General features: G+C 39.4%; 1 pseudogene and 1 gene segment (V, D, J or C); one reads left to right on the plus strand and one right to left on the minus strand.

The window, feature by feature from the left end:
- LOC148815891 (Ig kappa chain V-III region MOPC 321-like) overlaps positions 1–26,998 on the minus strand; it is a 736,297-nt gene that overhangs the window by 543,779 nt on the left and 165,520 nt on the right.
- Positions 11,051–25,957, plus strand: LOC148815900 (NLR family CARD domain-containing protein 3-like; annotated as a pseudogene). The gene is made up of 7 exons (XR_016086030.1): positions 11,051–12,397; positions 14,472–14,645; positions 15,302–15,475; positions 21,325–21,498; positions 22,012–22,185; positions 25,016–25,062; positions 25,425–25,957. The product of XR_016086030.1 is annotated as an NLR family CARD domain-containing protein 3-like (transcript).

Below are 26,998 nucleotides of genomic sequence, written 5' to 3' on the forward strand. Positions count from 1 at the left end.
AATTCAAGTTGATACTGTTTAGACTTTTAATTATTTTAAACTGTATTACAGCATCGTAATACACATGCTTAAAAGAGAAGAGAGAAAACGCAATGTTTCAGCTATGAAGCCTTCGTCAGGTGTGAGGGTCTTCAGCTCAAAATGCAACACTAAATGTAATTTAGGCTTTTAACGAGTTAAACTATGATTTGGGCTCGCTTGATGTCGCTGCCTTTCATCTGAAATCCTGCTTGAATCCTGCTAAACTAAAAATTAGACACAACAAGAGAAGAGGCTCTGGTGAAATTTCTCTGTGAACTGAAGAGTTAAAGTGTAAAATATAAAGTGTCTCCTCCTTTTAAACTTGTTAATGCGACACAGAAGATATTACTATATGAATGATGTAGCGTTTTTGGCTCATGTGGGTTTGGACCCTACACCATGCGATACCAATGTGTACATATAGTATGAGCATGTTGTGATATTTAGAAATATAAAAAATGTCAATATACTGTAGTGTCCATAATTTTTGCTATTTTAGTTTTTCAAGAAATGTTTATTTGTTAAATGAAAACTCATAGCAATTGCTGGATTTAAAAACCCAACCTCACACTTATAAGTCAGCCACTTAAGCGATCACACCACCGATAAGGTCATCTGCAAAGCACTGAAACAGCAGAACAGCCCCAAAACCAGCATATCCACTTCTAGACATTACATTGACATTAACAGGAACACTCTGAGCAAGCGTCTGAATGAACACACTTGGTCTGTGTACTTCAGCCCTGTGTCTAAATGTGGAGAGAGGAGTGTAGGGGTTTTGTGCATTTGCTGGGACAATCATTAATTGTAGCAGTAAATCACAAAATGATTCTTCGAATGCTATTAGAAAATCAAACTTGCGGAACAACCCTGCAACGCACACACGCGGATACTAATACACGAGAATACATTTATTAATACATAAAATGTGCATTTAAACATAACAGATCTTATCGTGAGGGTTAGGAGAATAGAAAACGTAGATATTTGATCACGAAGTGTTACAAATACCAAGAGACACATACATTCAGTATACCACTCATTTATACCATTTACCACGTTAAAGAGCTTTGATCACAACTTCTACACTAGATACTTAAAAGCAAGTACATCACTCATAGAAATTAAATTGACATCAACTGGGGTTGAGGTAACAATTGAATTCTCGAGCTGTAATTCAGAATGTTGAATACTCATCCAAATTATGTGGATTCAGATTTCCCACGGACACAAAGGAACAGCAACAGGCTGTTGCTGTGTCCAATCAGCATCCTCTGGCCCGGTGCCATACAGTCCTGGTGCGGCTGGAGGTGTGGGAGAAGGAGGGAGATGTTCCAGCGGAGACATGCTGGCAATGACTCTCTGAAGACCGGCTAGTTAATCCCTGCTGAACGAACAGAGTTCGTGCACATGAAAAGTGACTGTGGGTCCGAGCAAGTCACACTCTTTAGACGGGAAGAAGACCGCTTTGTTCCCAAAGTACTGTAGCGCTAGTCCTGAATACTGAGATTCAGCTGTCGACAGATCCGACAGTAGTTCACTCGTAGATCAAGCGAGCATTCACAGTGGGTTACCGGCAGTTCACGAGGCTTGCTGCTGGGCTAACCTCGAGTGGATCCTTTGGTTACGTGTGGGCGACCTCCGGTCTCGAATCTTAGAACGGAGTAAAGTCCTGGCACTCGGACACACTGGCCGTCACGTGATTGTCTGAGATGAGTCTGAGAGTGTCCTGGAGGGGCACCTTCTGGGCCCTGTGCTGCCTCTTTTATCTGGAGGAACTAGGGTCATTTATTGGTTGAAAGTTCCGCGGGCATTTGAGGCAACTGTGGGGTTACCCTGCCCTACCAGTTGCTGATTGGCTGATCAAGGTGGAGGATGAGTAACTATACTCTCTGACCTTAGGGTTGTAAACCTTGGGATGAGACTCTCCCTTAGAATCTCCCAGACAGAAAGGCGCCAGAGATGACCATTCATTGGGGCGGCTGGAGAATCTCAGCCTTGGGAGTTGTTCCTTATCAGGAAACTCTATCACACAGAAAAACACCTTAAATCTGAGCCACATGGAATGGCCTCTCTGTGTCCAGCACCGCTAAGATGAGGGAGAGAGGAACTGGCAAGGGAGCAGCAAATCTAATTCCTGTATTATTAATAAGCCTTGCTGCTACAGGAGGTTAATGGAAAGTCTGTGTCTGTGCTGTTCACAGGGTGAAGCTGGACAGACCGGGGTCAACAATGTCCAGTGGTGTGTCCATGAAGAGTGACCAGTCAATGGATCCACCAATACAGTTCACTGATGGAACCTTCATTCCTCACCCCAGGTGGGATCACTGTTGTCCATTGAGTGCATCATGAGATGATCAATAAAAATACTGCTGAATATTTTTATTTATATACTATTTTTCCAAAGCCAAAGATGCTTGACATATGTGGGTGATGCTGATTACCTGGTGTCTTTCAGGAAAAACACAGACTGAGATCCTTGGATTAATTAGCTACTAACTACCAAGCTGACCAGGTGGACCCAATCATTCCTTTAATGATTGTAGTTTAGCTTGTAACTGTGGACACTACAGGTACTTGCATCTTTTGAATTTTCTGATTTTCACATTCTGGATGTGATGAATTTCTGCCTGCTTTTACAAGGTTAATAATTTAAGTGGACCAGAGAAGGATTAATAGGTAATTGAATTTACAGGATAATGTGACTGTGTAAAGGACCAAAAGGGAGATGAGAAGATTTATCAGTTAGACCGACATCACCAGCTACAGTACATGATTAATATGTGACTTCATCTGAGCAGCTCTGACTCTCCAGTAGAAAAGTGACTCCAGGCTCTCTGAGCTGCTCCAGTCTGGAAACCAGCAGAAACACCCTGGAGTTCAGGCTCAGGTTCACACACTGGGACTGTGTGCTGCCCCCTGCAGGCTCTTTCCTTCAAGCCATGAAGAGGGAAAGGGGCTGTGAGCCTGGATGTGAAGTAGAACAGCCTCAAAACCAGCATATCCACTTCTAGACATTACATTGACATTAACAGGGACACTCTGAGCAAGCATCTGAAAGAACACACTTGGTCTGTGCTGGACAGACAGGGGTCACCAATGCCCAGTGGTGTGTCCATGAAGAATGACCAGTCAATGGATCCACCAATACAGTTCGCCTTTATTCCTCACCCCAGGTGGGATCACAGTTGTCCATTGAGTGTATCTCTAAACTGGTCATGAGACACAATTGTTTGACCTGGATCACTTCTCCATTTCTTATTTCCTTTGCTCTGTGAAACATTTAAAAATAATGAAGAATTGACAGATAAAAAGTACTGAAAAAATAAAATTATATTTTCTTACAACTAAGGGATGAAACAGTGAGTATGCAGTGTTGTTATGACCACACACAGCAGTGTTGTTATGGACACACACAGCTCTGGAGGAAGAGTGAGCTGTAATTGACCACAATAGTGAGGAGCAGTAGAATATAGAACCTTGATTCTCATAACATTTCTCTGCCTTTGAAGTTATCTGCACACCATGTGTGACAGAGGAAGAGGGCTGCAGAACCATCTCCCAGCTATATGTCCATGACTTTTTTCCTCTTCCTGTCTTGAAGTCTGCAAGGATCCTTTTTTTCTCTTGTCCTGAATTCTTGTGCTTGTATTTTGTTTGTGTAAGGAGCTGTACAGAGAGATTCTGCGTGAATTTTGTGACTCTCGGTCTTTGAGTTCAAGGCACAATATGAATATTTTGGTCGTTCACAGGTCTGTTGGGCATGGAGATGTTTTCTGTGACTTCTGCCTTAAGAAGATGGTCAGGGCTGTGAAATACTGTTATGTCTGCCCAGCCTCCTACTGTGAAATACACGTCCGACAGCACTACACAGTCCCAGCTCTGCAGAAACACAGACTGGGGGACATCAGTGGAGACCAGGACCTCAAACTGTGCCAGAAGCACAGAAAAGCTCTGGAAATGTTCTGTAATACTGACCAAACTCTCATCTGCAGCCTGTGTTCAGTGCAGGAACACAGGGGACATGACACCGTCTTTATGTCAGACCAGGGACTGACACAGGTAAGAGGCTTCGGTCACTCATCTGCTATATAAAATCAGACCTGTGCTGAATATTGACACTATTTTCACCAGCTCATTTTACTGTTAAACTCTAAAGACTGAGTGACTCTGTGTGTCCCTGTGCTCTCTTCCAAAAGACAGAGATAAAGAACTGTAGTGACTAGTGAGACAGAATTAATACACATTCATCACTGAGGGCAGTTGGGTGTCTGTGTGTTGTTTTATTTCACATGTACAGTGTAAAATATTAGTGACCACAACCCACTATCTCAGTGCGGATACACCAAGGAATGGTCTCTCATTCCTACTGTAGAGTTGTTGTCACTATGGATGCCATCATTGTGTTAGTATGAAAGCTTCATACCTCTTGATTCCTTTAAAATCTGCCAATTCTACCTATTTCTGAGTCTCACCCTTCTCTGTACTTTATGCTCAGGATGTGAGGAGAGATGTGATACGAGGATTCCAGGATACTGACCAAACAGGTTAGTGTGAAAGAGAGTGTGTTAGTGTGTGTCTATTTGTGGTATGCGGGTATGTGAGCGAGTGTGCATCTGTGTGTAGAAGAACAGACAGGTCAGTGTGTGCAAACGAGCGTTTTCTGACAACTGCCAGGTATCAGATATAGTAATTTAAAGTTTCATACACCGATTTTAAATATACTGTATAGTATATGCAGTTTATTTATTGATATACCGCCTGTCACAATTGACCCACTGAGCAAATGGGAGGATGGACCCTGTGTGGTACCTCAGGTGGTCAGGAGACTAGAAGATAGCTTCCAGAGTAAATGAGGACTAGGCAAGAGACATGGGTCAATGGTAAGTTCCATGGGTCATATTGTGAAGAGTAATAAGAAGGCTTCCAATCCAAGAGAGGGCTAGGCATGGGACATGGTCAAAGGTGAGTTCCATGGTTTGTAACAAGAAAAGCAAGGTGAGGGTTTAGAAACTAAGGCAAGGTAGGCGCTCATGAGAACAACCAATACCAGGCAAAGAGTAAAGGGTTTTGGAGGGTTTAAGTATTGTGAGAGGAAGAAGGTGCACTGATAGATGGAGTGTCTCAGTTGGCTGATTGGCAGGAGCGGTGTCATTTGGCAGAAGTGCTCAGGGCTGGAGTGTAATTAGCGCGAGTGGGCTTCCATGTGAGAATGTGGTGGGATGATGGCATGACACTACCAAAACATTTACAAGAAACCAAAATTAGTAATTGAATATATTTGTGAAGAGATCTGCTGTTATATGAATCATTGATTGTTCTCCTCCCAACAATTATTATTAAAGAGTAAATAATTATTAAAGAGTAAATAATTTAAAGTAAGTTAAAATACACTGATAATATACTAATGTTTTATTATCTTACTTGTAGGTTACATCCTTCTCATATGTCAGTATCATGGTTAAATCAAGTTCATTTCTCAAAGACAAGTAAATATGCACTTACCATCATGTACTATTCTACCTTTGTATTTGATATAGTTAAACTCATTAGAATTATAATGTGATTATAGAAGTATTATACGCAAAGATCAAGGAACTGATCTGATGATGTGCTGATGAGTTATCACTGTGGCTTCTTCAGCTGCTTGTTCTGTGCAAAGAACCTACAAGTAAGACAATACATCAAAAATTAATTAGTTGGATACTACCTTAGGAAGCAGAAAATCACTTGGCTAGGATGTCATCAGGTATTATAATGGTATTAACCTGCAGAGTCCTCATTGTTTCATCATCCAAATTGGCTGGTTAGCGATGTCAGATCTATTGTCTTGGGTCTCGTTCTTTTTGTAAAGGCAAGAGAAAGATTATTAGAAATCTTTAATAACGCTTACAATGTTACAATGAGGTAGAGAAAAAATAGTGAATAAAAAAAGTTTTAAAATCCTATAAGTAGAATAATAAAATTCAAAATCTAGCATACACTTAAAAACAAACTACTATATATATATTAAAACATTATCTTTAATTGAATTTATAAATAATAATTACATATAGGCAGTTACTAAAATAGACAATTACAGTAAAAAACAGAACAGAATAATCAATGGCAAAAACAATCATAACCCCCAAATTGTAAAGATATGCGAGAAACAAACCCAAGTTGGTTTGTTTATAATAAGAGGCATCTCAATTCTTTGTTCTCTGGCACAACTTTGGTGAAAAGAATAATAAATCAGGCACACTAGAATGAACAAATATTTTTGAAAAATGAAAATAACTACAACATAAAACAGATTTCCTCAGATGGTAGTTGAATATTGGAGATCCTGCACACATTATCCCCTAACTTGATCTTGACTGGATCTTTGGTTACACATCTGAACCTGTATCATTGAATTTAACCATTTTAACCTTCATTCTGTCCATAACTGCATGCCTTCTTTAACATTTTTGTACTTTTCGGGTAGTTAGGAAGAGAATATGATCTCATCTTGGTCATTTCCGGCCACTCCATCTTCTTGTTTACTGGCAGGCGACAATGAAACGACAGAGGCTGCTTCATCTGTGACAGCCTTCTCCTGTTCCACATATCTCTAGGAGTCCCTTTCTCCCAGATAGCTGACTTCCAAATGTGGAGCTTTTAATCTTCCACTACTAGCTGTCTTAACCAGAGACTGAGTTTACCCTGAAATTCAACTTACTCAAATCTGAGCAGGTATTTCTCTCAGACAGCCCAGTTCTCTCTCATCCTCATTAGATCAGGGTGTCTGTAGCCTTTCTCAATCTTCTGTGGGGCTGCAGCTAGAACCAGCCCCCATCCGGGGTTTGATCCTTCACTAGGTCTCATTGCGAGAGCCTGAGTCTCACTGTTAAACCTGACACTGAGGATGTTAACAACTGTTATACAGTACCTGACAGAGAGATCTGACTCCCCTGAGCCGACAATCAAGAGTCAGAGTCTCTCTATGAGACTCTGTTTCTCTCTGCCACAGCAGACAGCAAGATTCTGACTTCCTTGAACAGTCAAGGATTATTCAGTCTCTGAAAACTTACATCAAGAAGTCTTGCTTCACACAGGTGATTCTAATTCCCTAATAGCCTCATGAGGATTTAATACATATTCTCCCTATGGAAGCTATGGAATATTGATTTAAATATGGAAGCTAACTAGTGTACCAAGAGAAAACCTACAGTATATGGACATTAAGAGATCACATAGACTCCACAGAGAATGCCCAGTCCAGAATCCAACCTACAATCCAATCCAAGAGCTGTGAGGCAGCAGCGCTGTCTGCTGCAACACGGTGTCACTGTGCAGGTACAATAAGACCTAGTCAAGTCAATAAAGCCTGTAAATGCAATCAGTAATGTAACAACAGGGTTAGCTAGAAAAGCAGAGCAAGAGTCACATAAGATACAAAGAAATAGAAGTGGACAGACAGTATTAACTGTGTTAAAAGCATATTGACATGTTCATAGGTTTACTAAAGGAGGGCAAGTTCATAAAGGGGGGCAAGTAGTGAATATCATAAAAAGCACAAGAGGAAGCATGATTTTACTAACAGCATAATTTTATTTTTAAAGAAAATTAAACAAACTTAATAAAATGAATAACAAAGGAAATTTACAATACAGTAATTAATATTTATTATATATATAATATAATTATATTGTTATTGATTTCTTTAGATACGCGATTCCATATTATATTCCTTATTAATCAATTTCTAAAAGTATGCTTGTTTACTCCGGTATCGAGCGTTTTCGTAGAAAAGCTTAAAATTATCACTTTTATCACAGAGTACTGTATACTGTATAAACGTCCAGTTCAGTAACATGGTCAGAGGAAGCAAGGAGCACGTAAAAACGTTTCCGAAGTAACCACATGTAAGACTTTGATGCTTAAAATGTTTAGGGAGAAATGGAATACTAGTGTGTATTTTTTCTTTAAAGTACCGGGGGCAGCCATATACAGTTTACATAATATGTTTATGTTCCTAAATTAATATCGTTTATGTCAGATGCATTATGCTCCTATTCTTTTTATACTCAGCTACTAAAATTTCCCTTTAGCTGTAAAATTCCATATAAATATTCAATACTAATAAGTGGATTAAAATGTGAACAGTAAAGAGATTAAATGATTAAATCTTTTCACTTCCGACCAATGCACCACGAGTGCCCCTGTCGGTCATTTTGACCAGCCAATCACGTACCGCAGTACGGTGCAGTGGCTTGTGAGTAGTTGCGTGCGGTACGGGTTTGTACCGCGAACTTTGAATGGCTGCATCTGTATTTGCGGGGGTATGGAAGTTTGCCACTCCTGTATCCATGATTTGTGGACTTGGAGACAGCTTATGACTCTCTACCCTGGGGTATCTTGTTGGAGGTGCTGTGAGAGTATGTGATGCTGGAGCTGCATCTGTGTGTCATCTGGTCCCTGTATTTACAGAGTGAGAGTTGTGTCTGCATTGTAGGTGTTAACACAGGCATGTTAAGGTGTGTGTTGGACACACCAGGGTTGCATCTTGTCTGCTCTCCTGTTTGTCATCTTTATGGACAGAATATCAGGGAGCAACTGAGGTTTGGAAAGTCTCTGTTTTGGGAACCTGAGGGTAGTGTCTCTATTGTTTGTGGATGATGTTGTCCTCTTTGCCTCATCTGATTGTGATCTGGAGAGGTTCACAGCTGAGTGAACCTCCAAATCTGAGGTCATGGTTCTCTCTCAGAAATGAGTGGCTTGCTTAACTGGAAGAGTTAAAGTACCTCGGGATCTTGTTCACTAGTGATTGACCCACAGATTGGTGCAGCAGCTGCAGTAATGCAGATAAAATACTGAACCATGGTGATGAAGCAGGAGCCGAGATTTCAGATCAAGCTTTCAGGTCTCTGGTCAATCTTCCCTGTCCTCACCTATGGTCACAAGGTCGGTAGTGACTTTGGGTAGTGACTGAAAGAATGTAGTTACAAGCGGCAGAAATAAAGTTTGTCCTTATGGTTGGTGGGCTTACTCTCCATGAGGAGCTCAGTGGGCTGGGAAGATCTGGTGTGCAGTTGCTGCTTCCTGGATTGAGAGGAGGCACTTCAGGTGTCGCAGGCATCTGGTGAGGATGCCTTCCTGGCATCTTCTGCTGGAGGTCTATCAAACACAGCCCACTGGGAAGGGAACCTGGGGCAGACCCAGGACACACAGGAGGGATTATACCTCCCACCTGGCCTAGAGGCGCCTATTGCGTTCTCTAAAAACAGAGAGAGATATTGGATCCTGTGCAGAGAAAAGAGGATGAAAAAGTAAGGCCAGGAGCATAATCCAGAGAACGTAGTAATGTAGAGAACTGAATTCCAACAAGTACTTCAGGTAGGTGGTTGCGTCAGCATGCGTAGGCTGCAAAGGAACAAGTAATAGGTTTATTCCATGCTGAAAAGAGAAGAAAGAAAACACAATGTTTCAGCCATGGAGCCTTCTTCAGGTGTGAATGGCTCCATGGAAGGCTCCAAGGCTCCACACCTGAAAAAGGCTCCACGGCCGAAATATTGTGTATTCTTTCTTCTCTTTTCAGCATGCAATAAACCTATTACTTTTTCCCGAATTCCAACAAGCCAGGTATCCAAAAGAGCCAAGTGTAAAAGCCAAAGATTAAATCCTTAAACCGTAGTCAAAAGGCCAGGCAGATTTCAAGAAGCCAGGTATGGGAAATCTAAAAAGCCAAGAGTAACAAAACCAGAGATGTAATCCGTAAACAGTAGTCAAAAGGAAAAAGCAGCTCAAACAGGGCAGTTTATGTTCGGCCAGGGTGTCCTAAAATAGGGAAGTGCCATGGGGTGTGGTGATAGGACAGGTAAGCTGGTTGGTTAGGTGCTTCGGCGGAGTCTATGCCTTGTTAAAGGGACAGAGTGTGATACATGGGATGTAAGAGCGCCTGGGGATCCCTCCAGGGGACCGGAGGCTGTTATTGGTGAAAGAGAAGTCTGGTCCACCCTGCTCAGCCACTTACCACCGTGATCCTCACCAGGAGTAAGCAGCTGGAAAATGATGATGTTGATGAATTTTATTACTTCAAAACATGTAGTTCAAATTGATAATGAACCTTTGATTTTGTAGGTAAGACCACAATTGTTTTCCATATGTCTGTTCATCTGATTAGTGATATAATCATACCACTCAATCCAGTAAGTGTATAGAATTGAATTTCTGAAGTAGGTACTGTAACACATCCTGTTGCTCTATCCTCTACCAAAGATCACGCTGGGGATTTCTTTGGGTGAATCAGTAGCCTGGACTGTGCCTTATGATTCCTGAACGTGGACTGCACTGTGTTCTACTGAGAATAACATTTAGAAGTTCTGCAGTTAATGATCCTCAATGCCGCATTGATACTGTACCTACAGTATCTGAGTGAGATTGTACCCTGTTGTACTCTAACTGCAGTCATGAAGAGGGCATTTGGTCCATCTTGCATATTTTGTGGTTTTAGATGCTGAGTGAAATTAAAATTTCATTCAATTATTTTATTTTAACATCTTGGGTATCAAGTGACTTGGAAACCATATACACACCACTCCTTGTATGGAGCAATTTTTCTCATACTCAATACTAACATTGAATTTCTTTTCAATTTCATGAGCCCAGTGCTGGAGTACTACAGCTGCTAGTGCTGATTTCCCAGTATGGGGCTCCAAAGCCATTTACAAAAACCTAGTAAACTGTCTGCCATGAGAGATTTATTAAATTATTGGGAAGCAAATTGCCTGACAGATATACTGTAAGTGTGAAAACACCATCAGTCCTGCTGCTCCAATATACATTTTTAAACTCTTAACTGGCCCAAAAAATGCCACCCGAACTGTACTGACAAAGGGGGTTGCTGGGGGTTGCTGGCATTGGAAAAACGGTCAGTGTGCAGAAGTTTATTCTGGACTGGGCAGAAGGAAAGGAAAACCAAGATGTTCACTTCGTTTTTTTTCTTCCCTTTCGAGAGCTAAATTTGATAAATGATGAAGAATATAGTCTCATTGGACTTTTCCAGCACTTCTATCCTGAAATGAATGAAATTGGTAATATTGACTTAGGTGATAAAAATGTTTTACTCATCTTTGATGGTCTAGAAGAAAGTCAGCTTCCCTTAGATTTTCAGAACAATAAGATCTGGCGTGACGTAACACAGACAATGTCACTGGATGTGCTGCTGACAAACCTCATCAGAGGAGATCTATGTTCTTCTGCTCATGTCTGGATAACATCCCGGCCAGCAGCAGCTGGACTGATCCCTGCCGAGTGTGTTGATCGAGTGACCGAGGTACGAGGTTTTAACGATCAGCAGAAAGAGGATTATATTAGGAAGAGATTAACTGATGAGAGCCTGGCAGGCTTTATTATCACACATATCAAGTCATCAAGGAGTCTCTACATCATGTGTCACATCCCACTCTTCTGCTGGGTTTCAGCAACTGTCCTGGAGCAAATAATTGGAAAACAAGGCTGTGAGGTCCCGAAAACTGTGACGGAAATGTACACACAATTCCTGATAATCCAGACTATCAAGGGACAGAAATACCTCAAGAGAAGTGAGGGATGTATACCAACACTATTAGAGTCAGATAAAGATGACATTATTAAGCTGGGGCACCTGGCTTTTCAACACCTGGAAAAAAAACAGTTTTGTATTTTGTAAAGAAGACTTGAGAGATTGTGGCCTTGATGTCACCCAAGCTTCTTTGTACTCTGGTTTATGTACTGAAATATTTAAAGAGGATTCAGGACTGTTTAAAGAGAAATTTTATTCATTTATACATTTGAGTATGCAGGAGTACTTTGCTGCTCTATATGTGTATCTGCAGTACTCAAATAATAAAATCAATCTTCTATCTCAAAGCAGAAAAGAAATCCAAAAAAGGAAAGGTGAAGAAATGCATGTGTTTGACCTGCACAGAATTGCATTGGACAAATCTGTAAAGAGCAAGAATGGGCACCTCGACCTTTTCGTGCGCTTCCTTGTTGGCCTTTCACAAGATTGCAATCAGAAGCTCTTAAGCTTCCTCTTCACACAATCAAAAAGCATCCAACAGAGCCAAAAGAAAACAATCAACTATATTAAAGAATTGATTAGGAAGGGCCTCTCTCCAGAGAGAAGCATTAATCTCTTTCACTGTTTAAATGAACTGAAAGACACTTCCCTAATGGAGGAAGTCAAACAGTTTCTTAGATCAGGAAGTCTTTCAGGAAGATGCCTCTCACCTGAACAGCTGTCAGCACTGGCGTTTGTGTTGATGATGGCAGAAGAGCCGTTGGATGTGTTTGACATGAAGACATACACAACATCCATGGACGGCTGTTTGAGGCTACTGCCACTCATCAAGTATTGTAGACAAGCTCTGTAAGTGATGCGACAAGAATGTCATTTTCGGCAATAAATTCATTTTCTTAAAGTATGATTATAATCATCCACCTTTTGAAATGTCTTCTTTTAAACTGTGACAAAACTGAAGTCATGCCTCTGAGCACCTCCAATCAGCTATCTAAAGCCAATGTAGTAACCCTATATGTCAGTTGAAGATACTTGATTCAGGCTTCCTATCATCTCAGTATTTTTCTGATTTATTATCTTCCTACTCCCCCACTTTGTAATCTTTGTTAATCTGATTATGGTATCCTGACTGCCCCTCCAGTTCGCTCACACTGTATAGATGACAGGGCCTTCTCCTGCTGCACCACAGGGCCCTGGAATTCTATCCCCATGAGTATAAGAGAGTCACCTTCACTGAGAGCATTCAAATTCAGACTCATAAACTTCATCTTAGAAGAAGTATTTTCAGGGAATGCAAGTAATTATGAAAATACCCTGATGGCACTTCTTCAAACATTAAATGCTACAGTACATACAGTACCTCTCACTGACTTTGAAAAAAGAGAGAATTATTGCATAAAGATAAATATATTATGTAGTTGACATGTTTAAGTGTAAAATAGAGGAGCTTTTCAACTTTCCATGTCATATTGTAAAAGCCATAAACTACAATATAATCTTGAACTATACAGATTTCTTTAGGGATGTGTTATAGAGCAGCCAGAGTTGAAGTGTCAGAAGTAGGTTAATATGCAACGGGGTGGCCTCAGGACACTCCAGATACTTGGAGAAAATGCATAATATTAATATGCAGGGGGCTATTAGGGAATAAGCAACACCTATTGGTAGCAGATTTACCAGTTTAAGAGTACAATGAGTACAGTCTTAGTTTTGGGTTAGACCCACACTGTCAGGGTAAGTGAGAAACATACACTAATGTCACGGGGAGATTCCTGAGACACTGAAAGACCAGAACCCAAAAGGGGTTCAGCAACAGCCCCAGAGGGGAATGGGGCACTAAGAGTCTCGCAGTGAGGCTCCTGTCTGTCTTGGTCTAGACCTGTGTAATATAATAAATGCAATCTTGCAGTGAGATTGCAAATAAACAGTGTTGTGGTAAGACTCTAAGTTCACACAGTCTGATTTATTGAGCTTTGTAGTAAGTTCAGGAAATCATGCAGCGAGGCTGCTGGTTATTTTACGAGTCTCAAGGGGGAGAACTCATGTAACAAAGTTTACAGTTCAGGTCAGAAGTCTCATGTTGAAACTGTTAGGTTGTAAGGTAACAGAGAGAAGGGGAAAGTTTTCAATAACACAATTTCTTGTGTCAGCTCACTGTATAGAAACAAGGCAGTTTTGAGAGCATACTGACCAAAATGGAAACAAACAAATTGATGATAGTTTCCACTGATTGTATTTGTAGGTAAAGAACATTAAAAATGGAGGTATCAGATGGGACAAATGTATGATGTCCTCTTTTGTATCTGAATCCTAAATCAGGGGCCCATCTTAACTTAATTTCTAAGAACATGACTCACAGGAGTTAAGTTGTACCAAGGTTATGGAATTGCTGTATGTGCTTTTGACATTAAATTGTCCTTACCCTCCATTTCACCTTTCTTCCACTCCAAAAAAGCAACAGGTTTTCCTTTGAAAGCAGGATTTTAGGCCTTGAAGTGAGGAACATGTGAGGTTTTTATTGCTTCATGTGATAACATTTCTCTTTTAACACATATTGTATGTATAAGGAGCCATACTTGAGACTGAAAACACTTTTTGCAGTTTCTTGGCAATTTGCCTCATCTATACTGTTCTCCTCCCTGAACCTTAGAACCTCAAAAACTCATTTAAGCTGTCAATTTCCTAGACATCATATCTGATTCATAGCTCTTTGACATAGCAGTTATCTTGTAACTGTCTGTTTGTTACCTTTTCTTCACAGAGTCTGAGACCATTAGAATACTGTATTGAGAATTGCCCTAAATTTAATAACAAATACATTTAAAGTGCAAATAAATTCATATTATTACTTTATATTAATATATTAACACTTAATACTAAAATATTGATCATTATTTTATAATTTTTTTATTTCTCTGTACAGGCTGGACCACTGTAATCTCACTGGTGAATGCTGTAAAGCTCTGATCTCAGCTGTTCAGTCAAACCCCTCACATCTGAGAGTGCTGGACCTGAGATCCAATTACTCAGCAGGCAAAGAAGTGAAGTTACTTTGTGCTGTGCTTAGGAATCCAGCCTGTAAAATGGAGACACTGAGGTGAGAACTGCAGGAGTTTAGGAGAAGAGGTGACCTTGAAAGACATGCTACCATAGAGCTATGTGAACTTCAATTAATCTCATTGCTAAATCATTTAATGGATTTCAGCATCAGTTTCCTCAAAGTGATTGTGTACTAATTCTATTTGTTTATCTGATACTTTTTTCATATGATCAGAACATCAGGCAGTTGGCATAACTTCTCAGAATGATCTCCGCTTATCCAGTGCTGTTGTGTTCCAATTATGTTAATGCAACCTGTTAACATCATGTAAACTTTAGTCACAAAGTAGCAATTAAGATATAAAAGCAGGTCTTTATAGTGAAAATAGACATGCTTTTTCAAACAAATGACTAACAGTAGGTCTTCTCCCATTTGTAGTCTTTTTATTCTATGAATAATGTTAACAGCTTCAAACTAAAATAAAATATTAGATTTATAGTAGCAGACTTGGAATGAAGATGGACTGTTAAAACATCTTATACATTCATAATATAATCCAAGATAAGAAAGTTAGATTGATTTCTATATTTGTAATACTGTTTTACACCCTGGGTGAATTACAAAAATACAACACCAGAGTCCGATCAGAATGTTGTCTTTCTATGTGTTCAAAGGTGGGATAGTGATGAACCCCCTTCTTCTTATTTCTGTAGACTGTCTGGCTGTCAGATAACAGAGTGTGGCTGTGAAGCTCTTGCCTCAGCTCTCCAGTCGAGACCCTCAAGCCTGACAGAACTGGACCTGAGTCACAATTGCCCAGGGGACACAGGAGTGAAAAAGCTGTTTGCATTGCTGGAGACTCCAAGCTGTAAACTAAAGAAACTGAAGTAAGTAGAGAGTTCGGGAGAGTAAGACATCAGTCATAAAGAATGTAGCTGTTCTTATAACTTCTGTCTCATACATCTGTGCCCTTGTTTTCTATAATGTAATCGAAACATACATATACAGATGCGACCACTCAGAAAACGTAGTATATCTTCCAAATGCCTCAAAAATAACACTATGCGGTAGTTATGTAATTCACTGGCCAAAGACAATGTTAATGTTAATGTTAATAATTAAACTTAAAATTAATATTCCCTATTAAGTGGTATTAAATTAGTATGACAACTTTTTTATAACAATAATGGAAAGTGTTCTTATTATGTATTCTTAGAAACTAATAAAACTTTATAGCTTTTTATGAAGCATATAAACTTTATATACAGTTGTTAGAACAAGAATGTCAAAACTTACACCAAAATAACCACCATAAGTTACAGAGTTAAAGACTATGATGCATAAAATGTTTGTGAAGAAGGTGGATTACTGTTTTGTACTTGTGATTTCCTGTTTTTTATATTTAGCTACCTCTACCATCTTCTGTAGGTACATTAGGTATATATTTCATATAAGAACATACTGTATGGCTTTAAAGCACTACAGTGCAGGATGTGTGAAGCATATTTTCATAATTGAAATGTAAAGTTAAATTGTTTCCTGATTACTTGTTGCTGAAATCTGCATTCAAACAAAATATAGATTAAGTAGGTAGCTGTATCAGCATGTGTAGGCTGCAAAGGAACAAGTAAAGGTTTATACCATGAAAAGAGAAGAAAAGAAACATGTTTTTGGTCTTCGGGTTCTTCTTCTTCACATCCGAAGAAGGATCCACAGCCGAAACATAGTGTTTCTTTTCTTTTCTTTTCAGAATTGTATAAATCTTTACTTGTTCCTTTGCAAAATATGGATTATTTCGAAGCAGATGCAAACCTGAAAGAAGGCCACCGCGTTCACAACGAGCTATTTTTTATATATCCAACTGAGTAACTTGGTTTTTGTAAAATAGCCCTACTTTCTTTTTTAATTAATTTAATATTTAACACTGTGCTGTAATAAACAGTTTAAAATAAAGAAGTCTTAACACTATACAACTTAAATTGTATAACTGGAAAAAGATTATCCCCAGCATTGGCTGGGATTCATTCAATTCATTCATTCTGCCTGCCTTTCTGGTGACTGCCCAAATGCTTCTACACACCAGGTTAAGCTTTCATTGCTCCACCTGGTGGTACAAAGTAGTGCAGTGTGACGACTGAATATTTTTAAAAATGTGCAACACCCCACAGCACTCGTGCTGCAATGTTCTGCATTATCCTCTGTGCATTCTGAATGGCTGGATCTGTATAAATATATACATCTGTACAATACTAGGCATTATCCAGAAAGATTCCTCCACAGAATCCAAATCTCTCTACTTCAGTATTAACTGAAATCACTTACAAAACTAGTATTTTATCCTATCCTATCAGCTACTGACAGTAAATATGAAGGATAAAATTCCGTGACCATCACTAAAAGAGGGGATTAGCCTCCAAATGATGGAATGTTACCCACAGGCAGCGAGAACTGAACGTTTAGACTAAACTGACTTTGAGTCTTTGTCTGCTGCACTGTGCAGAGACTATGCCCACACCCATACACTTCTGCTTTTTTGATTAACCTGCGATATCTGCTGTACTGACCTGATAGAAGCAGCAGCCAGGAGATGGTAGAATGAATTCGAGAGCAGCGTCTTCTGAAAAAATGCAGGGCAGGCAAGTGAAAGGAAAACTGACACAATCCTGAGACACAGTCAGACAAGCATGGGTCAAGCCATGAAAGTGAAAGTGAGAAAGTGAGAAAAGCACAAAGGTGAATCCATAGGAGAGTCAAATAACAGTCAAATTCGAGAGTTAATTTTCCCCCTTTTCTCTTTTTTTTGTGGGCGGAACACACATTCCACAACATCAACCAATCAATTAAATCACAGGTGCCCAACCTTTTTTAATGTAAGATCTACTTTTTCGTTCGCCAGTCCAGCACTATCTAACACTATGAATTTGAAGCTCTGATATGGGAAAAACATACTGTAGGCACATCAGTACAATAGTGATACCCATCACTAAAATGACAGCAAATTAAAGCAAGTGGCTCATGCTTCAGTGAACAAGTAATGTTCCCCATTTTAGAAAAAAGAATATCTAAGCTTCGTCGAGAACACTTGTAATTTTTATTTACGTGTTGACACTGCTGATCATGTCAATTACATTTTTATTTTGTCCCTGCAGCTTGATATTCAGCTCATTCAGCAGTTTAGTCAAGTCTGTGAGGAATGCTAAATCCAGAAGCCATTGGTTATCCTCTAATTGGTCATATTCACCATGTTTAAACGACTTGAGAAACTCTTTGATTTCAGGCAACAGCTCTCTGAACCTCGCCAAAAATTTTAGTTTTTGAAATCTCCAAACAGTAAATCGGCAGCAAAGCTTCTTTTAATACCTTTCCTTTGCTGAGAGACCTTTTGTGCCATTCTGAGTGAGCCAAGACATGGTTCACTCAGAATGATGCGATAATTGCTGCTTTCCCTCTTGTATCCCTTGTGAAAACCAACTGCTGTGCTGGTAGTTGAGATTTTAACTTTTCCACTTTCCATAAATCACTTTTAATGGGAAAGACTATATCATCTGTTTTGTGTGTAGTTTTGAATTGTTGTTCTATATTTCCCTTTTTGGCATAGATGCTAGCATTGCAGATTAAACACCCACACTTTGAATGAGAAAGTACAAAAAAATCATCATGCTCCCATTCCTTGTGGTAATGGCAAACTTTCGGTCTCTTTGCTTCATCATTTTCGCTCAAACACTACAACTATCAAATAGGCAATCAAACATATAAAACTGTTAGCAAATTTGTCACAGCTAGTCTGTTTCACTCCGCTATGCAGTGTAGCAAATGTGGGGTTCGAACGGCAATAACCAGGAGAACATTCTTGGTTAGCACACACAACACTATTTACAGAGCTCCTGTAGCCTTTTTTTCAGTGGCAGCCAGCACCCAGGCAACAGAAACTTTTACAATGCAGTCAACAAGGGTTAAACACACACAAGGGCAGTAAAATGTATGACTTACAGCATAGATTTGAATGGATGATTAGGCTATTGAAAAAAGTAAATAGTCAAATAGCCCATTTATTTTTTGCCAAACATTCTTGCGATGGACTGGTTAGCACTCCTGCGATCTACTGGTTGGGCAACCCGAATTAAATAATTTTCTTTTTTATTACCTTATCCCCTCCTTCCCTATTATAGCTTTAAGTAAAATATACTGTATTTAATCTGACTACACCACCCTCAATAAAGTTGAGAGAACCTCTTTATTATAGTATTCAGCTTCTTTAATTATATTATATTTAATTATAATAATACAAATATCAATGTAATAATTTGTATGCTATATTTTATTATTTGAGAAAGTCTCTTTGTAAAAAGTAAAACCTATGTATTGGTCAGGAATCAAATTCAGACATTCCACATGACAGGCAAGAATTCTGCTAATGAGCACAGCAACACATCATACAGCTTGGATGAGCTAAATTAAAAACCACAAGCACTGCCTTTTTTCATTTTCTACTAATTTTCAATGATACTACAAGTGTTTCTTTTTCCATTGCAACAAAAACAACAGAACAAAGTTATTAAAACAATCACGTAAAAACTGTTCCAACATATCCAGAGCAAGTTGAAGAATATAATGCATAAAATGTTTGTGAAGAAGATGGAATACACTTCTATCGTGGAATACTGTTATTTTTTGCTACCTCTAACAGATATATAAATATGTTTATATTAATAAATTAATATAGTAAATGATGTTCAAAGATAGTTTAATACTTCAGTTATTTTTTTATTTTCCCCTACCAAAACTTCCCTTTTGTTACATGATTATATATTAATATTCCATATTAAGTGGATTTAAAGAAAATTAGTAATACAGATTAAATGAAGCTGTGGCTTCACTATCATCTAACACACTACTAGTGCCACCTTTCAATTCTCTTTGGCCATTGAAAAATTAGCTAAATTTTGGCAGTATTTTAATAGTTCAGTATGCCAGATGATATTGCAATATGCCACAGTGAGCTTGCTTTAGACCAGGCATTTACAGCACAATTTGAATGGCTATATTTGTAGATTACCATATGTCATGAAAGACTGGGCCCAGTTCATATAAAAAGCATTGGAAATGGTGGTTGTCTTTTTTACTAGGTTTCTTTTTCTATAACTTAAAATACAATGTATCATTGCCTATGCTCGGATGCTGTTTGTGGACTTAAGCTCTGCATTTAATACGCTGCAGCCCCATCTATTCATAAGCAAGTTGAAGCAAATGTCCGTTAACCATAACGTTATATGATGGTATCATTCATTTTTAACAAATCGTACACAGTATGTCAGGGTCAGCAAAACTCTTTCTGAGTCACGATCTATTAGCACAGATGCCCCTCAGGGCTGTGTGAGCTCTCCAGTTCTGTTTAAACTTTATACAAATTATTGTACAAGCAGTAGTCAAAGCAACTTAATTTTCAGATTCTCAGATGATACAGCTGTTCTTGGCTTAATGCATACCGTAACCGTGCTGGTCTACTCATGTTGAGTGTTCTCCAAAGTTCAGCAGCGCTTATATTTACTGTGAAGACTAAGAGTGTTTGGGGTTCAACAGGAAGTAATGCTACTCTTTTACCATGCTGTAATCGACAGCATATCAGATATGGTATTACAGTGTGGTTTGGTAAGCTATCAGTTCATTTAAAATCGCAAATTACTTGCCTCATCCAGACTGCTTTGAATGTCATGGAAGTGAAACAGCATCCCTCCCTGCAGACAATCTTTGAAAAATCCATAATCAAACAAGCAAGAAAAAATTATATCAAATCCTTCCCACATCCTCAACTCTGAATATCAACTTCTTCCTTCTGGCAAATGTGTTAGGGTTCCCAAATGTAAGTCAAACAGATACAAACCACTATCCATTAAAGCTGTCAACACAAATGTCAAGGGTAAACACAATTTTGACTCTTACAACCCACTTGAGTTCAATATGTTTTTGTGATGTGTTACATGTTGTTATGTGTTATATTGTAGGTCAGGTACAGGAATGACATGTACACATATGAATACATTAAGATGAATCAGAATTTAAATAATCTAGATTTCAGATTATTTTTATTATAATGGTTACTGAGAAAACTTAAACAGGTGTATCAAAACAACACAATTCCTTCTCCATTTTAATAGTTCAAAGTTAAACAACACCAATGAAGAATGTCATGCCAATCATGGGAAACATGAGCTGTCTCACCTGACTGTTTTAAATGAACATTTTTTTCTATCCCTACTTTGAAGATAATCTTGATTAATAAACCTATATTATATAATTTATATAACAAACACTTGACAAACTAAATGTAATGTGTAAACGTGTATGGTTTTACATAGAAAAGACGTTGTCTGTAAGAAAACAGCATAGGTGTTTGAAGTGTAAAATATTTATCTTGGTATTTTTTGTTAGAATCATAAAATGCACCTGTAACACCTTTTTTAGAATGTTGTATACTCAAAAATCAATGTGTTGCGCTTTACAAAAAATTAGCTTAGATTTTGTCAGTATTTTAACAGTGTAAATAAGGACAAATCGTAACATTAACTTTTATTTCAATGTGGCGTAATTTTAACTCTACACGTATTCTCCACATTAACAAAGCATAGTTTAAATGAGTTATATGTGTAATTCCTAGTTTTACTATATATTAATCCTACAACTATTCATACACGCTCCTTTCAGATTTACAAATAAACCCCTGAGCTCTTCCCTGTAGCCTAGGTTATTGCCTTATCACTGAGGGGACCTGCAGTGCACTGGCCTCAGCTCTCCGTACAACCCAGTGTCAGCTGAAAGACCTGGACCTGAGGGACAATGATCTGAGGGATTCAGGAGTAAAGGAGCTGTCTGCTGCACTGGAGGATCCGCATTGTAAACTAGAAAGACTGGGGTGAGTTTGTGAATGCTGTGAACTACAGTAATTGGGTTGAGTACTGCAAAAGGGTAACCAGACATCTTTATTTTCTATTAAAGGCCCCATTTTCCTGACTTTTTTCAAAATATTAAAATCTAAAGAGGTTTTGACAAAATTATATGGGCATCATGCAAACACCAATGTGGACTGGTTTTTAGGGTTCAATCCACCTGGTTGTGTGTGCAAAGCAGACAGGTGACTATACTCTCCATATTATTTTTTAAATGATGTGATCTTAATTGACACATCTGCTTAAATAAATAATTAGCTAAGATGCTAATTATGAGTTCCCATTAAGTTTATCTTTCAGTTGTGTGCAGTATTGGTATTTCAGAGGTTTGGTCAATCCAACGTTTGTAGGATTTAAGATGCTAGGCAGAGCAGTGAGACGTTGTAAGCATCTGAATTAACAATGTAAATAGAGCCAGACTACAAAAAAGGAACTATATATGCATGAGTTGGGATATTGATGAGCTATTCTCTCTTCAGGCTTTCTGGATGTTGGGTCACAGAGGTTGGCTGTGCAGCTCTGGCTGCAGCTCTACAATCAAACACCTCAAGACTGAGAGAGCTGGACTTGAGCTACAATCATCCAGGGGACTCTGGAGTGAAACTACTCTCTGCTGTCCTGGAGGATAAAAAATGTAGACTGCAGAAACTGAAGTAAGTATAGAGACTAAGAGTAGAAGGTCTGTCAGTGACAAAAGAGGAAGTGTCATAGAATAATAATTTCTTATACTTACATAGCACCTTTCTGGACACTGCACTCACACTTTACAGGTAATGGGGATTTGCTTCCACAACCAATGTGCAGTACCCCCCTTGATGATGTGACAGCAACCACAGTGTGCCAGTATGCTTACCACACATCTGCTATCACAGCTGAGTGATGAAGCCAGTTCAGAGATGGGGATTATTAGGGGGCCATGGTAAACGCCAGGATGTCGGGGTACACTACTCTTTTTGAGAAATGCCCTGGGATTTTTTAATGACCAGAGAGAGTCAGCACCTTGGTCTTACATTTCATTTAAAGGACAGCTCCTTTTTATTGTAAAGTGTCCCTGTCACTATACTGAAGCATTAGGACCCACACAGACCACAGGGTGAGCACCCCCTACTATTACCTCCTCCAGCAGCAACCCTACCTTTCCCATGAGGTCTCCCATCCAGGAACTCACCAGGCTCACCCCTGCTTAGCTTCAGTGGGTTGCCAGTTGTGAATTGCAGGGTGGTATTCTGTAGCTGCTGGCTATATAGAATGTTATAATAGTGTTCTATAATTGTTTATTCTTGAGGTGGAAGATCACCTACAAAGCCTACAAATAAAGACATTCCATGATCAAACCTAAACACAACACAAAGATGCATGTCTAACCTACCATTCCAGGAGGAACAAGTCCTGTATCAGTTTTTAAACAGCTTATCAAATAAAATACTGAATGCTACTTCAACAATGTATGTTTTTGATACTCCACAAAATCAAATCACTCACCAAAACTTGTCTGTCTCTGAGACTCTCCAAAAACCTTTTATATATAAGACATACATAGTATATATATATAAGATTCATAAACACTCACAAATTTCTCAGTTCCAGAAAACTCACAAGTTCTTTAGGTCCACAGCCCACAGCGAGTCCTATGGTGGACAGCACACATCAAGTATCTGCCTTCTGGCCTCCAGACAGCAGATCAATCAACTGACCCAGAAAGCCTCTGATTCCTGCTTTTCAAATTGTCAACTGACCAGCTGTCTCCCAGCAATTGTTCAGGTGACTGAACACAGCTAAGCTTATTCTCCACAGCTTTATGATGAATGTGGTCCAGACAAGGCCACCATCTTATCTGAACCTGCTGCCCTTTCATATTATGTAAAACCATAATGGCTTCTTGACCACTTTTTAATTTTGTTTACTGTTAATGTGCAGCCCATAGTAGCTCTAGTTGTTTACAAACTGTTTTGGCAGTAAATATGTTCATTGCCATTTTAGTGATGTAATTGAGTAGAGTACTCTGAGATGTTACACAGACATCTTTATTTTCTATTAAATGTTAAACATTATCATTGTTATTCCTTTATGTACCAAGAGAGGTGGGCCACTGCCAAGTGGTTTGCAGGAATCTGTGGTAACAGTTGCAATAAAACGATGCATCATTTCATTAACAACCACAACACTACAAACTCTACAATTTCTTACCTTCAGAAGTTGATATTTTTCCCCACGCGGGTCATAAACAGCTTGGCAAAACATAACTTCTGCAAAACAGTCAAAGGCTATAGTCGATGAATTCCAAATTTAGTAGCTATTATTCTAGTGACAATGCAACTAACAATAATCAATTTTATTAGAACTTTTCAACAAGAGCTATGCAACAGCAGTAATATATGTCAGTGGAAAAATCTCCTCTACCAGCTGCAGGTAAGTGTCTGTGTGCAGTACAGGCTGACCTAGCGCGAGAGAGATACAAGCAGCTTCTATACACTGACTGGAGGGGCAGGAGGGAAAGTGACAGCAGAGACGGACATGTTTGTGTGTACTAACCAGAGTCACAGAAGGGTTGGTTAGCTGAGGGTCTAAAGTTGTGGTGCTGTAAAGGCAGATTCATCAACCGTGGCTTCTTCACCAGCAAGGACCAAAGAGAGACTTTAAAGAAAGGCAGCAGAGGCTGCTGGCTGCAGTATTCCAGTGATGTGGCAACGGTGGACAGCAGACTGACTGGAGGCTGCAGAAATCCATGTGTGATTACTCGTGGACTGGAGAGACTTTGGAGAAGACGCATGGCCTTGGTGGCTGTCAGTCACAGACATTCACAAGGTGCTTTCTTCAGTTTATTATTTAAGCACGGTATGCAGGAAGACAGCAGGTGGAGAAGACCTGAAGTCTCCCCCTGAAGGGGAGCTATGTGAGCACATGAGACCTACTGTAAGAGGTCAGAGGGGTTTGGGTGGAAAAGTGCTTTCAGATTGTAGCAGGTCTTTCACCTGTCTTGTCATTCCGGAAGTCTGTTTTGTGAAGTGTAGTTGGTGTGAAAGCATGAAAAAACAAAGCAGTGTAAAAACTGAGTGACAGTGTGTGGAGATAACATATACAAACAGGTACACAACCAGCTCACTCAGTGAGGTAGAGCCTGTCTGTTATACCACACTTAGTGACTGTTTAGGCCTTACTACAGGTCCACTAACAGCTATCAAGTGACCTTGTTTGACCCTTTATTGTCTTTATAACTAACATTATCTTGACCTGCCCACTGTGTTCTAACCTGGCCAGGTTTAAGTGATGCTTAAAAAAAATCCGTAATCAAAACATCTTGATGGATTTGGGCAGGGAGTTCCACAAATGTGATTAGCACTGTAAGGTGTTACTACTTAGACTCTCATCATGCATTCAGTAAGGCTTGTCGAACTTGTGGATCTTTGACACCACTGTCTTCTGCCACTATGCAGGCATGTCTCTGTGTGCCTGAATCTGTGTGTCTGCTCTGTTTTCATACAGTGTTGACCACATTGGAAAGGACAGGGACAAACCAGGACTGCTGAAATGTGAGTCGGTTTTTAATTGTTTACGCAGACAAAAAAGGGGAGAGGGGGCACAGAGGAGGACGAAGACAAAGTGGACTTTTCCTGAATCTACCGACATCTGTCATCCCTGTCTTATGTTGCTCTCTCAAACTTCATTCCAGTCAGTTAACTGTGTATTACAGGGCTCTCCTCTGTCATACTTTCTGATTTAACATTTCCTATCTTACTGTATCTGTGCAATTTCTTTTTCCTCTCTCTATTCACCTCTTCACTTTTAATTTACCAGTTCCTTACTAATCTTTTTCTTATTAAATTTATTGCATTCAGTTGTAATACTTTTTGAGATCCACTTTTTTATAGGGGAGTTGTTTTCTTTTTTTCAGATGCGTGTGATCTCACATTGAACCAAGAAACAGCCCACAGATGTCTTGCTCTGTCAGAGGAAAACCGGAAAGTCACAGTTATGAGACAGGAACAGCCATGTCCTGATAACCCTGAGAGATTTGACTATTGGTCCCAGGTTCTGTGCAGAGAGGAGCTGACTGGGCGATGTTACTGGGAGGCTGAGTGGAGTGGGAAATGGGTATCTGTTGGAGTCACCTATAAAGAAATTAGCAGGAAAGGATGGAGTCAGGGTCCCCTTGGATGCAACAACAAGTTCTGGTCTTTTAACTGCAGTGACCAGTTTTACTCCATCTGTCACAAGGAGAGCTGGGCTGACATACCCGTCACTCTGTCCTCCTCCAGAATAGGAGTGTATCTGGACTGCCCAGCTGGCACATTGTCATTTTACAGCATCTCCCCTGACACACCAATTCTACTCCACACTGTCTTCACCACTTTCACTGAACCCTTGTACCGCGGATTCTGGGTCTGGGGTCCTGACTCCACTGTCTCGCTGTGTCAGATAGAATAACTGCTATGGCCTTTGGGAGAAGGTCTTTTTCCATCTCTCATTTGCCCTCTGCATCTTCTTCAAAATGTTTATCAAGTTAACTGTATTTTTCAGTTTTGCTTACATGCAGGTTGGGCAATGCTCGTTGATTAAAATGTACAGGTAATATGATACAAAAAAACAGTCCTGGAATTGCTCTCCCGTAAGCTCAAGGAAAATGACAACTTTAAGTCAGAGGAATTTTCAAGGAACCTATACGTGGAATAGGAGGATCCTTATGTGTGACCGGAATCCCACAGGACGCAGAGTAGCAAAGGGACAATCCAAAAGACAAAATCCAAAGGCTGGGTCGATAAGGGAGGCAGAGGGTCCAGTAACAAGAGATATTCAAAAACAATCCAAAAGACAAAATCCAGAAGGCAAGGTCAAGAGGCGGAAGCAGAAGATTCGTAACAGGAGATCGGTCAAAAGGTTTGGAAACACACACTGGAGAATACTAAGAAAGGCTTCTCAATAGTGAGCATGGGAAGGTGTGCGAAGGGGGTTTAAATACTGAAAGGAAAGGGGTGTGATTGGATGATTGGTTAGGGAGTGAGAATTTGATGAATCTGATGCATGTGAGAATGTGCTGGGTTCAATCAGGGATGAGATTGGGAAGCAGAGGTTCCGGGAATGTAACGTCGTTTGCGGGGGAGAGTGTGGGGCGTGACAGGAATCCACCTTTTCAAGGCAGTCCACAGGTGAAATACAGTGTTCTTGAGGCAGCACAGCTTTGCTTTAAACAAGAGTGAATGGCTGAAAAGAACCGAAAGAAACAAGACCAAGGTTGTCAGGCAACAATTACTCTTGTGCTATAAACAGGGTAGTACTACTCTGATTAGATGGATGTGAATATTGTATTTTATAACACTTTCTGTATAGTATATGTAATTAAGTGAATACATGCATTCTACTGTAAATAGAGGATTGTAAATCCGACTGTTAAAAATAATTTAAGGACATAATTTCTTAATTGACAATAAATTGTTTTTATTTTTAGCCCTAAAATGTCTTTAATACTAT

The sequence above is a fragment of the Atractosteus spatula genome, chromosome 24, assembly GCF_055471065.1.
Source record: "Atractosteus spatula isolate fAtrSpa1 chromosome 24, fAtrSpa1.hap1, whole genome shotgun sequence".
In the NCBI taxonomy this organism is placed as follows: Eukaryota; Metazoa; Chordata; class Actinopteri; order Semionotiformes; family Lepisosteidae; genus Atractosteus; species Atractosteus spatula.